This window comes from Arvicanthis niloticus, chromosome 22, assembly GCF_011762505.2.
Source record: "Arvicanthis niloticus isolate mArvNil1 chromosome 22, mArvNil1.pat.X, whole genome shotgun sequence".
NCBI classification, from domain to species: domain Eukaryota; kingdom Metazoa; phylum Chordata; class Mammalia; order Rodentia; family Muridae; genus Arvicanthis; species Arvicanthis niloticus.
The window spans coordinates 41,393,003-41,409,253 of record NC_133429.1 but is presented as its reverse complement, the minus strand read 5'-3'; the positions used below and the strand labels follow the sequence as shown (position 1 = coordinate 41,409,253).

The window sequence follows — 16,251 nt, the reverse complement described above, 5'->3', positions numbered from 1 at the left end:
TGTATATAATTGCTGTATCTGTAGAGTAAATGAACAAAGTGTGAAATTAGTACAGTTATTCTATTTTAATCCAATTTTCAATACACTTGTAACACAATAATGGTTTTACAATTACAGTTACATATACAGTATTTATCAGCACCTTATGCAATTCCACCTCCCTGAATTCTTATTATGAGAGCTCACCCATCGCTAATGGCTAGTAGTGGTTTGTAAAGTACTGAAAATTATCTCATAAAGAGCTATGATTGCAAATAGGAGAACCGTGTGATGCAACTTACTGGAACATTCCAAGGGTAGTGGCAATGATTGGGAAACATTATTTATTGTTTAAGATCAAATTGACAATTTGCTACTAACTTAAAGATCAATAGCAATCTCCTGAGTTCACAAAAGTTAGCATTATCCATCTCCAAAGACTCAAATTTCAAAATTATATAGGGATACGTGCATCCTTTTAAAGCCCAGTCCAATGAGACAAGTCTAGAATGAGTTTATTCTTAACCTAAAGCCAGACTGGACACTAGCCCAAGAATGGGTTGCTATGACAGTCATCTACAAAGAAGACATTCATCCCAGAAGTGGTGTTTTCTATGTCAGTTGTATGGAGCAAGGTCAGTTGTATGTCAGAACATAGCACTGAGCTTGAATGCAAGAAACGACCAGTTATTTCAAATTACACACACACACACACACACACACACACACACACACACACACACACATTTCCTGCACATCGAAGGTCTAGCCAAAAAGTGGTACATGTGCACTTTGTGGTTGGACACCTAAGGATAGTTCCTTCAGTCAGAGGGAAGATGATATGGATGAGAGTCTTCTCCTCTCAGAGACTTGGATAAAATGTCTGCAGCCCAGTCAGCTCCATCAGGGTCCCCACGCAACAACACGTTAAGGATATGCAATAGCAAAAGCATGAGGCTGCTGGGCCCCACTGGAGACCAGCAATTCTATATGTGGGCCACAAGCTCAATTCTCTTCATAGGAGAGAACGTAAAAGCATCAGGTAATCTGTCAACGCCGCCATCTCTGGTCTTTATCGTCAGCGGCTGCATTCAGGGTCCAGCCTATCCATCAGGTAAAGAATGGGAGAAACGGATCTGACATCGCCTGAAATGAGAGAGTCCTCTTCAAACTTTAATCGGAAAGCCTTGCAGGATTTTAACCTCGTTGTGCAATACATGAAAGTTTTATTCCGAGGGAAATCAAAGGAGAAAGAGGAGCTCCTTCGTGACGTTTCTGAAGGCAGTCGGCGGAAAGCCCGCAGCGCCATCACCGCGGGGCATCATTGGAAACACAGATGCTTGTTGCTTTTTGCCAGGGGAGAGGTGGTTTTGTACATAAGCTGCAACCAGGAGCGGCACAAAGGAAGTGTACAGCCCACACAGCAAAAGCAGCAGGCATCAAAGTTGCTTGCTTTGTAAATCCTGAGACGTGAATGGCGCACAGGCTGGGGCTCTCGGAGATCTAGCGTAATAAAATCTCTATTTTAATTACAGGCAGCATACTTAGAATGCTATCATTAAGGTTGTGTCAGCAATTACCTTTTTATGACCTTATTTTCTAGAGAATAATAAAAAACGTGTTTGGGACTGATACCTTGGGCTCAAAGTTGGCAGTTGGCTCTCAATCCACGGGCTTTTCTTTGCTTCCAACAAACTGGGACAGGCCGCACTATGCTTCCTTGAAATCACCGAACTTCTAAATGAATGAGCCCCCAAATTGCTTTGCCTCTGATTGTCTGAAATTCAGGTCTGTGGACTGTCAGGGGTGATCACTGCTGTCACGTCTCAGGTGAGGAAATTTGGTTTCCATGGTAACAACAGCCACCATGATTAGTGCTCAAAAATTAAAATCACCTCCCTGAACTGTACTTTAAAAGGCGGAATCAGAAGCCAGATGTCAAAATGTCCGTGCGTGAGGGGTGACGTTAAGGAAGAGGTTTACAGGCAGGAAGGACTTCATTCGGAGTGTGAGACCCGTGACTCCAGAAGCCGGATTCTCTGCGGATGGGCAGGAATAGGTTACTAAGCTTTATAAATGGTAGAACCTGGGGGCTGACGAGCCCGTTAAGTGTCTGCTGCTTAACTAAGTGGACCTAGATTCCATCCTCCGCACCCAGGTTAAGAATCTAGCATGGCGGACTGTACTTGTAACCTCAGTCCTGTGGAGGTGGAGGCAGAAGATCCCTGGGACTTACCGGCCAGGGAGTCTTGTTGAGTCCATGAGCTCCAGATTCAGTGAGAGACCCTGTCTCAAAAATCAAGTGCGAAGTGATGGAAGAAAACACCGTATACTGACCTCCAGTCCACCCTCACATCAATAAATAAAGGTAAAAAAGAACTAATAAGCAGACATATTAGATTTGCTACTAGGAAGAGTTACCAGTATTAACATTAAGGCTTTTAAATGAGCTGTTTTATGTCCAAGACCGATCACGTGTTTCTGGCTACTGTTTATATCATTTCAACTACAATAGTAGTAATTACTGAGCTTCGGCTGTGGATAGCATTTTTGCTTCCCATGGACAAAGTCACGTGACACTAGTATCAGCGTGGGGGGTGGGGAGTTTGGCTATTTCACTTCTCAGGTGTGAAGACTGGGGTGATGACATGTCCAGATGTCTCCAGGAGCCATGTATAAATCCACCGAACAGGAAGGCTCCCTCTAGCAGACTTCAGCTTACAGAATGAAGGTAAGAATAATGCTTTCTGTGTTGAAATGAAGAAGAAGGGTTTTCTGAGGCATGGGAGGAAAAAAAAAGCTAAGGAGGAGAAAGGTATTTTGGAGAAAAGCAGTTACAGGTATAAAGTCACTGAAGAACGAGTGGAGTCAGTAAGTAATAAATGTTCTCGGAAGCCCAGTGGCAGCAAGGCGGAGCCTCTCGAAGGATAAGAAGCCTGCACTCCGAACGTAAAATTCTGACTTGCTCCTTATTGCCTAGAGTCATCCCAAGACTCTTTTATGACAAAAGAGAAAATCTGATCAAACTTGGTAGGAAGATAAAAAGTTTAAGTGGCAGCAGGAGGAGGGAAAGAAGAGATGAACTTACTTGAGAATAAAGGCATCAGGAAGGGAGGTGTCGGGGGAAGGAAGGCATCAAGGGCTGTCTTGAGAAAATAGGCCAAATCAGGATGACAATGGATCATAGGACTTCCAGACACAAAAGCTGTCATTACTAAGACAAATCTTCCCACAATCCCTCTCCCCATCCTTTCTAGTGAGACACTGCCCCCACAGGGAAAATTCGTTGCTTTCAGATCTTAGGCTCTCTCCTCACAGTTGAACAAAGATGGCCTTGAGAGTCTCAGTGTAGGAAGGGAGAGATGCAGAGAAGATATGAGAGACTAGAGTCCCCAGGAAGAGAATTCAGGAGGTAAACAGGTACTGTGAGCATCAGAATTGGTACTGCTATGACACCAGATGCCCTTGAAAACATTTGCTTGAAACTTTATAGATAGTGAAAATGGGATTTCTTAAGTAGATAAATTGGCATCATAAAGATACATTTGCATGTGACAAGATCTATTATGGCACTTTCTGGAAAAGAAAGGTCTTCAAACTGAATGCACATCAGTGCTTGAGGTTTTGGCGAAGGCTACTTTAGAGCTCTCTCTCTCTCTCTCTCTCTCTCTCTCTCTCTCTCTCTCTGTGTGTGTGTGTGTGTGTGTGGAGGGGGAGAGAAGGAAGACAATAAAGCTTGCACTGGGAAGCTGGAAAGATACTGAGTCATGAGATGGGTTTATGAGGTAAGGGTAGGAAAGAGACAGAAAATACCTTGGGACGCACCTACAAAAACATCCTAAAATTCACTGGGTTATGCAGACTGACAACTATTCATAGGGGACTCTCAGGTTCAGCTGCACATGGTGAAAAGACTAATATTGGCAGAGAACATGTGTGCATCTGGGTGTTTTAACTACAGCATGGTTCTAGTTGAAGAGGCATTCTGTCATGGTTTGAATATGCTTGGCCCAGGGAGTGGCACTATTTGGAGGTGTGGCCTTGTTGGCGTAGGCGTGTCACTGTGGGTGTGGGCTTTAAGACCCTCACCCTAGCTGCCTGGAAGTCAGTCTTCCACTAGCAGCCTTCAGATGAAGATGTAGAACTCTCAGCTCCTCCTGCACCATGCCCGCCTGGACACTGCCATGCTCCTGCCTTGATAATAATGGACTGAACCTCTGAACCTGTAAGCCAGCCCCAATTAAATGTTGTCCTTTTGAAACTTGCCTTGGTCATGGTGTCTGTTCATAGCAGTAAAACCCTAAGACACATTCCCTTCCCTTGGGTACAAGACTGTTATAGGTCCAGGACCCTATCCTGCACAAGGTACTGTTTGCTTGGGTTGCAGCTCATGGTGGCTTCTTCCTTCCTTCCTTCCTTCCTTCCTTCCTTCCTTCCTTCCTTCCTTCCTTCCTTCCTTCCTCTCTCTTTTTCTCTTTCTTTCTAGCTTCTACAAAGTGTTCTCTGTTTTACTTTTAGTGGGTCCCAAGGTATTTTCTGTCTCTTTTCTACCCTTACCTCATAAACCCATCTCATGACTCAGTATCTTTCCAGCTTCCCAGTGCAAGCTTTATTGTCTTCCTCCCCCCCTCCACCCATTATTCCTCTGATGATTTGTTTTTGTTTTCAGTAAAGTGAATAATTTTGTCACATATCGTTGCTCTGCCTTGGACTCATCCCTTTGTTCTTCTAATCTTTGTCTCCAAGAAGTCTTTGAGAGGAAGTAGAGGGAGGGAGGTTGAAATGGAAAGAGGAATGGGGAAGGAAGAGAATGGGGGAGGGGAAGGAGGGGGAGAGAATGTGTGTGTGTTCTTGTGTTTGAACGCATGTGTGGAGGACAGAGATTGTCTTCTATGCACCCACCTTACTTTTTGAGACAGGACCTCTCCACTGAACCTAGAGCTTTCTGTGTGACTAGACTGGGTGACCAGGGAGCTCTGAGATTCAAGGGTCCACTTGTCTCACTCACCCTCAGCTCAGAGTTCCAGTTCATACCTCCACATTAGGTACCTTTTTCTTTTTTTTTTCCTTTTCTTTCTTTTTTTTCTTCTTAACCTGAGTGGTAAGATCTGAACTCAGGACCTAATGCTTGTGCAATGGTTTACACTGAGCATCCACCACAGCCTCTCTTTTCATAAATATTTAGCCATCGCTCACCATGTACCAGTTATCCTGACGGGGACCTTCTGGATCCCACAAGAAACAAGGAGCCCTGATTTTCTGGTTTTACTGGTACAAAGCTGGATTACCAGACTGGAGTCTAAAGCAGCGAGAGGCCATTAAAGGACAGACAGGGGGTAGAGATGGCTGTTAACTTGCACTAACCAACTAGAAGATGTCAGGGAGGACTTCAATTAATGTGAAGGCAGGGAAGGGGAGGCAGGGAGTTTGCTGTCTAACTCATCTTGCTGGAAGGCCTCCGGGCTGAGGACTGGAACGAAGTTGGAGAGTGGCTGAGGGGGACGAGAGCAGAGAGGTGGGAAGGTCACATCTGGTCACGATGGGGAAGCCTAGGAAGTGACAATGGACATTCCAGCCTTTTACCTCAAGAGCAGTGTGAAATAACTGGAGGATGTTAGGCAGGACAGAGCTACAGCCCAGTGTGTGTTCCCACAGAGAACACGACTGTGACCTGGTAAGGATGGATCATAAAGACCAGGCAAGGGTGGGCATAGGGGAGGAGCCACAGAGGAATAGCAGGGGAGAGATGACAAGAGGTTCCCTAAGTGTTCCAGCAGGAAGGATGGGCAGGCACAGTGGGGAGATAAGAGCAGCCATGGACAGGGAAGGTCGTTAACACCATTGTTGTTTTCTCCTGGTGTGATACCCTGACAGTACAAACATGCCACCCACCTGGGGCGCTGCTTTGACACTCTGCTTCTGTGCCAGGAACTTTCCTGCCCAACTTCCCTTTACAGTACCGTGAGACGCAGCCTGCACGTCACCTAGGGGTTTCTTAGACCAAGCGAGTCTTAACTATTTGCTTCTAGATTGACATGATTTGAAAGTGTGCCCATTTTCTCAACAATGACAGTAGACACTGGCTCAACCGTTTTCTTTGGTCGTAATAAAGTTTTGAGCTAAAAGGATTAGTTTACTAAGCCAGCAGACGAGTACAATGTGCATTAAGGTTACGTCACTGAGTGTGTGCGGGTCACAGACAGGGTCATAGCACTCCCAAGATGCAGGCCCTATGATTTACACCCATCTTCCATTTGAAGAAACTGAAGCATAGGAATACAGAGTGACTCACACAGAGGTACACAGTCAGATGCTCGAGCTATCATTATGACTTAGCAGTTGACTTGTTTACAGGCCAAGCTAAGAGACATCTCAAAGGAAGACCCTTCATCTTTCACAGAGGAAACCATTGGCTCTAAGCCCCAGGCAACTGTGATACAACTGTTCACTGCTTTACCACAGTCTCTCCATGATAGCTACATCCATGAAACTGACCATTGGTGCCATCAAAACTTGATGACTTCTGTCTTTATGCTCTTCCTCTAGCAAGAAAGAGTGATGTGGATCAGTTTTCTCTCCTAACTTTACTTTTCAATCTGCAAACCCACTCTCCTTCTGTGTGTTCAACTCAGAGACCAAGAATGAACACTGTCAGTGCAGATCTGTAAGGAAAGCATAAAACTAATTTTGCTGAATACATACCAAGGCAAGTTTATCAAAAACGAGCCTGTATTTATTGTTGGCCCTGTCTCCCTCATCCATAAATTCTATAAATGAATTAGGAAACTGAGACTCTCCCAACAATGCCCATCCAAACTTTCCGGGGATGTGATCTGACTTCTGCCAGCTCCAGCTGCAGCCCTAAGCCCTGTCACTCTTACCCAGGCTCGTTTGACAGATGCACCTGATGTGGACCACAAAATATTTCCAGGCCCAAAAGCCTAGAGGCCAGGAGTATTTTAGCATTCAGATGTTACTGTGACATATATGTTAGACCTCTAATGATGAATGTATGTTGCCAAAATGCAATTCACTGTATCCTCTAGAGTTCTCAGCCCTACCTGGACTCCATCATGGCCCAAGGTAGACCTCAGATCATGTGTCATCTGCTGTTTCTGGCATGGGAGAGTAGCTGGGTCTTCAGCCTGTCTGTGACTACAAAGCCGAGCTGACACACCTGTCAGTTTTAGCACGGATGTGAGCCTGGGCCCTTCAGGGATGGGATGCTAGGACTCTGCTCACTCCAGCTTGTTTCCCAGAAGCCAGCAGCACTATCTGGCTCCTGGCCCAAGGCCTAGATTTGTTGATATTTGAGCTCCAATGCCAAGAGTGCTTTTAATCCATTAAAAAGGTTAGAAAAATCACTCTCTGGCTTCTGTCAGTTCATCCCATTAGAACAAGAAAGGCTTGGACTATGGGAAAGTAGGTGAAAGCTGTTTTCGGAATCAAAAGTATGTCAATAAAACCAGTTAATATTTACTGAAATTAATGTGCCAGGGGCTGTGCTGAATGCCTCAGACAAGGATCTCATTGTGTCTCTGCAACAATCCAATGAGTCCTTGTCACATAGCCTAAACATTACATTGGAAAGGATTAGACAGGAGGAGACTGGGTAACTTACCCAAGGCCATAGAGCTAGTGTCTGACAGGAGGGGGAGGCAGCCAACCCTTTCTCTGCTTTGGGTGTATAGCTTCTCATCGTTGCTCAAAATAGTCAGATATATACATGGTATGTGCACATATGCGTTGAATGTAAGAGAAAATTAACTTTTTAAAGTTAGGAAGGCAATGAAAGAAACGAACTCCAATTGAACCAAGCCTCCTTGGGTAATAAGAGTGGTGCTCAGGAAGTTTTAAGAATTGTCCAAAGTTCTCTTTCTCAAAGAAGATAAGACATCAGCTCTACGGATAGGCACAAGAGTGTTATTCAGAGTGGATAAATTCTTCCAAGAGCTTTTTGATGGTGGTTCTCTCTTTTAAGTTACTTAAAGGGTTGGAAAGACATCTGAATGGTTACAAACATTTGCTGGTCTTCCAGGGGACCTAAGTTTGGTTCACAGCACCCAAGCTGGACAGCCTGTATCTGCAACCTCAGGACATCCCAACACACTCTGCTGGCCTCTGTGAGCAACAAACACATGCATGTGCGTGCACACATATAGTGTGTGTATGAAAGAGAGAAGGAGAGAGGGAGAAAGAGAGAGAGGGGGAGAGAGAATCCTTTATTTCCCATTAATGTCTCTTGGGCTTGTCCATAAAAAAATAATCCCATAATTTTGTTTATTTATATCTGATTCCTATTTTAAAAATAAAACTTTCAAAACAGTTCAAGGGAGTACTTGATAAAACCAACATACAAGCGAGCTGACATGGGGGAGAGTGCAGCAATAGGCCAGCAGTGCCTTGCAGGACCAGAATGGGAGTCTCCTATGCAGTTAAAATTCTCTGGGCCTTGGAGGGATGGCTGATGAAGCCATACGTGTCTCCTGCTCTTTCAGAGTTCTGAGCATTCGTCTTGTGAAGTTCACAACCACCTTTAACTCCAGCTGCGGGATCTGATGCCCTCTGTTGGGTTTCCTGGACACTAGTGGAAGCTGGCACACACAGAGACAAACATTTTAGAAAATCTTTTTTTCTAAATATAAAAGTTTTTGTATTTACATTTAAAAAACAAGGCAATCAAATCCCATAATTAATTCAACCTAATACAAAAACAAAACAAAGCAAAGCAAAACAAAACAAAACAAAAAACCCTTCCATTTTACCATAAAATTAATCCACTAATTAATCAACTAATACAATCAACTAATACAATATTTTATGTTTCAGGACACACTAAGACTTGGACTCTAGTATGTATCTGTACGTAACACACGTCAGTTTGGACCCCTCACCTTTTACATACTCCAAAGCTCAGTCTCTGCAGCTACACCATTAGAACCATGTGAATGTTCTTCAAGTTTCTAGAACATTATGGCTTCGGATCTCCAAGAAGTAGCTAGCTCTTACCTCACCCTCGTCTTTGCTTGGGTCACTTCTGTTCTGGGGAATCATTCTCCCTACCAATCTTTACGAGACTCACACTAGAGAAAACATTTCTCTATCGATAAATCGGAACAGTGGTGTAAAATTATACACCATTGTACTGTCTCTTCGTGCATTGTGCTACGTGGAGGCTATGTTTCTGCTCCTGCATTATTCTCCTGTCTTACTGCTGCCTTGATTTACAAGGGCTTCCAAGTTTTACTACTAAAACCTCATAAAGACTTTCTTCCATGAAAAGCCTGATCCTGTGAAGTGAACAGTCTTGCTCTGTTTGCATTTTTACTGGAATCGTTTTCATTTCAGCTTTCCTTACAAAGAAGTCGTTTTGTTTTGTTTGTTTTTTTCTTTTGGGAATGGCGGGGATTCAACTTCTGGCCACACACACACACACACACACACACACACACACAAATCTCTCAACCCCCGAGTTGTATTCTCACACTGGTTGGGCTATTTTGTGTTATACTTTTGATCTAAAGTGTCTCCCACAGGACCATGTTTGAACACTTGATCCTCAGATGTGGTGTGGCTAGCTGGGGTGAGGCTGGGGTAGGCTACAAGCTACACTTGCTTTTAGTTCTAGCCCTAGACCTCTGCTTCCTTGTCTGTGCCTTTGGAGAAACACTACCATACTCTACTGGCATGGATTGGCTCTGCCTCCTGACAAAGTCACACCATGTAGATGGACTAGTTTCCCAGGGAGAGGAGGAGAAGGAAGGAGGAGGGAAGGAAAAGGGGAAGGGAGTGAGACAAAGACAGAGAGAGAGAGAGAGAGAGAGAGAGAGAGAGAGAGAGAGAGAGAGAGAGAAGGTAGAAGATAAACGAGGGTTGATGGGAGAGAAGGAAAACCAAGAACCAAGTTCTAATAAGAAACTGACCTTGGACCTGGTAATCATCACGGAGTTGTGAGAGGCAGCTTTGCTGCTGAGTGTGCATGCCAGAATCTTATCGGCACATCTAGACGAAGACTATATAACCATAGTAGAATATATAAATATAGGAAGTCAGTTAGAAGGCCATAGAAGAGCAACTTTAGCATTCCTTTTTAAGTTCATCCTGAAGAAAGGTTAATTGTAAATTAGCGGATATATAGATTTCCATTGTTTGGATGAGAGGGATCTTTAACTACATCTGGTATGTCCCTCTCGACTCATTTTATGCAGAAACACACCATGATTACAGTGTAACGTTGCTCAAAGTGAGACCGAATGGGGAACGGAGAACAGTAACATTTGATGGGAGGCCTGTTATCTCCCCAGACGGTAATACAAAACTGTAAGCCGAGAGAAGGAAAGGGCAAATGAAACACTATGAGGCGATAAAAAACAAAATAAAGAGATAATGTCAGTCAAATTTATTATCTATATTTTCACAAGTAAAAATAGTAGTTAAGGCAGTGAATGGTGAGCAAAGGAGGCGAAAACATGCGAGAATGGAATTCATCCTGAAAAAAGAAAGAACAGCACATACACCTGACAAAATAGTTGATATGTTCATTATATCTTTATGATAAAGAACATTCCAATTCACCACAAGGCCGTAGTATTTCCTGAGTGGGTTTTATGATTGTAGAACCCAATAATAGATGCTTCTGAAAGTCAAGTGAGGATTACTCCCCCAACACACACACACACACACACACACACACACACACACACACACACAGAGACCACTGTAACTATAGCATGCTGTATAGAAGAGAGCCATTCTAAAACTGAAGATTATGCCCTGACTTTGCTCACTTAATATACATCCTGGGTCTTGGTACAGTGTCTAAAATGCAACAAACACTCAAATATTTGCTAGGAAGAGAACTAGCTACAGCCTTTGAATTATACTGGGAAGTATAATTTTATCTTAAAATAGGCTGGGATAGAAAAAGACTATTGAGACCCATATGGTTAAGGACAACTTCCTCCATAACAAAAGGTTACAATGGGTGGCAGCAGGGACACCTGCGCTTGTCTGGATTGGTAGAGTGGTCAAGGGTTCTTTATTTGTATGAATCTCAGTCAGAGTCAGAATACTGAAGAGAAGTTATCCAAAGTTATGGAATGACTGACTCAACAAGATCAAACCATATCAAGAGTCAGGCACCCAGAAGAAGTAAATTTTTTTTTTTAAAGTGGCCATATTTTCCACAAGCAAGTTAAGTAACAGATACATAAATTGTCACATAGACTTCTTTTTGGGTCTATAACTTGACTTTTTCCAGAATCCTGTCCCCTTGACAGTATATATAATGCAGTGTGAGTTCAAAGTATATATGGAAAAATTAGTGGACCAATAAATGAATCACTTTTCTACTGAAATCTTCAGTCCCAGCAGGTTACGAGGGTGGCATACACCCAGACGTCTGGAAAGCTGTCCACATGACTCTCTTCTTATCCACGTTTAAGTGGGCAGTAGCAAATTCTCATTGACGATATTTAACTTACACTCAGCTCACAAAGGCAAATGCTGTGTCCATATGGCTGTGCCTTGCGTGTGACAAGAGGGATTTGTAAGTTCATCCATTGCTTTATCATCATTCCTGTCACACAATTAAAATACAACCTTCATTTCATATGGGTGCCATCTAGGATATACCTAGTGCCCATTCTCTTGGGTGTCGGCAATGGGAACTTAACAGGGGAAGTAGGAGAATTAATTAAGACAAAATATGTAAATTAAAAGCAACCCTGTCCAAATCTACCATTGCCCATCTCTCCCCCTTAATCCTCATCAGTACATTTATCAAAATAGTCCTTTATTCCTAAAAACTAAACGTGTTTAGAGGGATATGTCCAAGAATCATTATATATTTATCCATTGTTGGTCTATAACATTTGGGAACAGAAGCTCATAAAATTGCAACCACCACCACCAACAACAACAACAACAACAAAAGTCAGATTTCTTATCCGAGTACCTCTGTTCTGACTCCCCCGCCCCCTTCCCCCGGGGTGAATTACTGCTGTCCACTGTTTTTACCTGAGTCTAAATCCCAGTGTACATTCAGAACTCCAAGATTTTGAATGGGGTCCCTGAGTTGTGAAGCACTCAAACTCCTTGTTAACCAGGAGCCCTTGAGGCCTAGATCACCACCCGTGTCTCCAGGGTTACACCTCAGTGAACCCATGGTTACTTCAGTCTCAGTACCTATGAATGCAACCCAGTACTTCACGGTCTTTGACACCATATTCCGTCACCCTTCCTTGGGTGCTTGAAGAACCCATCTGATATAACAGTTTCAAACATAGAAAACGGACCCGGTTATATTATAAACAGTTCCATTCGTACCACCGACAGTTACTAAGTGTAGTCTTGTGTGAGTGTTAATAGGTGACCAGCAGGAGATCAGTGAGTTGGACTAACCATCTGAATAGCCACACTGGTCCTATAAATGCAGACGGGTCAGAAGGGAGCATATCATTGCAGGGGCCACTTGAATGTCAGGGACAGATATTTCATGCATCAGGTGTAACAGAAAAGATCTCTCCATCACGGGAGGTATAAATACAGCAAACAACGGATAAAGCTTCTATGGTCCCCAGGTGGCCAATCTGTCAAATTACGCCTACATCCTGATGGTAACATTCATAAAGTAGTCAGTAAAATGACTTCTGTCCTCCAGAGTCAGCATTCAGGAACAGAGAGTAACCCTGTATACAGTATACGAGGGTTAGAGATAACTCATGTGAGACATCACCAAAGGGCTCGTTGGCTTTGCCACGACTGTTGATAAATCAAAGCAGAAGACAAGTTACAGTGTGAGTTCAAAGTATATATGGAAAAATTAGTGGACCAATAGATGAATTAGAAATTATGTAGTGTTAAGTATCACACCAGCAAGCAGTTCTCTTGAAGTTAACCAACTGCTCTGTGATTGGATTGGAGGACCAGTCCATAGGAGGTTCTAGACCTGTGGTACTGTATGATTGAGTGGGTCATGGGCTGAATAGGGAAATACACACTGCTGTACCCTAAATGGACACAATTTCTTTTACATCTTTATGTTTATAATTATAGACTCATGCCACTGTAACCCTGGGACAGGAAAAGCGTCTTTTAAAAGGGCGGCAATAATGCAGACATTCGTGTCTGGTCTAAGTGCTGGGATTAAGGGACTGTGAAGTTCTTCATCCTAAATAGGATATCTCTGTCACACACACACACACACACACACACACACACACACACACGTACACGCACACACAGCCTAGTGGATATCGTGGAAGGAGGAGAATGTAGAAGCAAGAGACAGAGAAGAGTAACAGAGAAGACTGTGATCCTGATATTTCAGCGCTGTGCCCATCATGAGAACACAACAGAAATGAACACCTGTACAAGACTGGGGACCTTCAGTGTTCTATCACTGATACAGAAGGTTTACATGGCATCTGTCCCTTCCTGAAGAGCAGTTAGCTTACTGATGCCTGTCAAGCCCTTAAGAAGGGCTGTCATTTCCCTCATGTCATAGCTATGGGTGGCTAACGGGGAAGAAGGAACCAAAGGGAAAAGATTGGCGGATGGTAACGGGGCACTGAAAGAACTGTAGCATGTTGGGCATTTATATATGTATATAAAACTGTCAAAACCAGAAGCAAAATAAATCCTAGAGAACAAATAAGGAAACCCAAGCTGATCAATAAGTATAGCCCTTCATCCAACATTTATTTTTATGAAATATGCTACAGATATTAAGCTAGTCATTCTGGACATAAAAATGTGCAAGAAATTTTTTTTTTGTTCAATGGCAGCTTATAATCCAGTGGATAAGAAAAATACATAAAATATTTTATTATAGGGTTGGGCGCCAAGGTAAATGATCTGAAGCTCTTGGGACAGGACTGTTGTGAACAAGTAACTGAGCTTTTCCGTAATGCAGAAGGGAATCTGACTGAAAGGTGTAGAGAGGGAGTGGGGAGGGAGGAAGGAGGGAGGGAGGGAGAGAGGGAGGGAGGGAGGAGGGAAGAGAAAGGCAGAGAGGGAGGAGGGAGGAAGGAAGGAGGGAAGAGAAAGAGAGGGAGGTAAGAGGGAAGGAAGGAGGGACGACAAAGGCAGGGAGGGAGGAGAGAGGGAGGAGGGAAGGGAGGAGGGAGACATAAATAATCAAGTACACTGGAAATGGCCATTGAAGAGCAGGACATGGGAATGACACAGAGATATCCAGTAAGGAATGACGCAGAGATATCCAGTGAGCAGTGTCCTATAAACACTAGAAGTGTGGGGCAGGGGAGGACATTATCTTGAATTTAGTTCTCAAATAAAAGAGTCTGTAGCATTTCGCAAAATAAACATCCCACAAAGGCCCATTCCAGCCATCAGAAAGAATTCAGCCTTGGCAACATATGCTAGGTACGGCATCAGGGTAGAAACCATCTTGGAATTCTTGGTGGTTGAGAAAGTAAACTCTGGAGATGCAGACTTCTGCGATAAGATCTTGAAAGGAATGGATGTCAGTGGATGCTCTTTGTTATATCACTGAAAGAAAAAAAAAAACACCGCAGGGCTGTCAAATGACAAGAGTTGCTTCACCTTTTCAACGTGTGGCTAAGTGTATCACAGTGAAGAAAGAGAGGATGCTGGGATTGGTATGTGGCTGAAATCTTGTGTGCCTCTTAGCACCTGTTTCCTTCACAAGGAAGTCGAGCCATAAGAACAGACAAAACCATCACAGAAGAGGGACAGAGCAGAGGGTGTACCCGCACACTCGAGCTTAACTGATTGGAGCCAGCTTCCCTCGCTCCCATTTATGGAGAAGGAAGAAAGAGGTGGGGCCTCTAAACTAAAAGTTGGGCTTGGACCAGCATTCATCAGACCACTAACCCTCAGACTCTATTCAGGACCACACTGATATTTTATAGCCTTGATACTCAATGTGTGATTCTCGGAACAATGTGTGATTCTCGGATGCCAGAAATGGCATCCTCCTGCAATTTTTCGGAAACCTTGGACAGTACCTTAGACCCGTTGAGTCCTATTCTGCAGTTTATTAAGATCGCTAGGTATGGAACCTAGCAATCTTATATTGCAGAATACACAGCCTTGGTGTATCTACTCATCAGGCAAGCTGAGCAGACCTGCTCAAACTTCTGATGTCCTGGAATTCCATCTGGATGCAGTGAAGACACAGCGTCAGAGGCTTAGCAATTTACTCTTCCTCCTGCCCCTCTTCTAATATCTCAATGCCCATAATCAGCTTGAAGAAGTTACTGAAGAGTCAGTGCCCCTATGCCCTGGGCTTGGGGACTAAGGTGGTTAATATTGGGCTGCCTTTCTAGGGAAAAGTAGTGGTTCTGTTGGAACAAGGCGCATTAGCTAAGATTTATTTCATAACCATAACCTAGTGGTAGAAATCTGTATAATTGTTATCAAGATGAAGTTATAACTTCTTAAATGGTACAAAATTTACTTTGATTTCAAATTTAAGGTTTCCATTCGTACGAGCTTTCTATTGATATAAAAGTGAGATGAATATTGTTACTCTCATAGGCATCATGCCTGTGTAACACATTTAGGAAGACAAGGCTTAGACCCAGTTCTTCTTTAACTTTCTTAACTAATTTGAGATGGCTAGCCTGTGAGTTAAGGGCCTATAGCAAATTCATGGCTTGGAGTTTATTGCTAGGGTGTTTTCTATATTTTATTTAGAAATAGCCGAGAGGAGTTAACAGACAACAATCCAGATTACCTTACATGGAGAGTTGGTTTTCAAAACGTCAGAAGTCCACAGAATTGACGTTACAAACATTTCTGTATTAATGTTCATTTTGATTAGAGACCTGTCTGCTCCTGACAGCTTCCTGTCTTGGATTCTAAGAAATTGAGCATCTTTGGAGTTACTCCAGTTGTGGTGAGACAGCCACTAGACAAGAATTGCCTCTTTCCATCTGCAGACAAATTACTTTCCAGAAAAGGACACACTTGCAGAATAGTCAACTGATTATATCTGCCTAGACAGAGTAATCAGCCCTTAATAATTCTGCATCACTGGGTCTGTCAGATGATCCTGGGCCAGAAGGCTGAAGATCAGATGCTCCAACGTTTTGTAGTATAGGGACTGTCCAGATGTTCAGCAGTATCTATAAATTGGCAAAGTTTTAGAAGCTATGCTTTGTGCTTCCCGTAATTTCACTTAACTCAGTCATTCTGGATTTCTGATGGGATTGAAAACATATAGTCTCATAGCCAATTCTGGCTATTTACTTTGAGAGAAAAGATTTGAGTAGATGGTTTTCAGCT

At 43.2% G+C, this 16,251-nt stretch overlaps 1 protein-coding gene across 16 annotated transcripts in view; it reads right to left on the bottom strand.

The window, feature by feature from the left end:
• The window catches only part of Grip1 (glutamate receptor interacting protein 1), a 636,231-nt gene that overhangs the window by 312,139 nt on the left and 307,841 nt on the right, over nt 1–16,251 (bottom strand). The gene's annotated exons all lie outside the window — the stretch shown is intronic.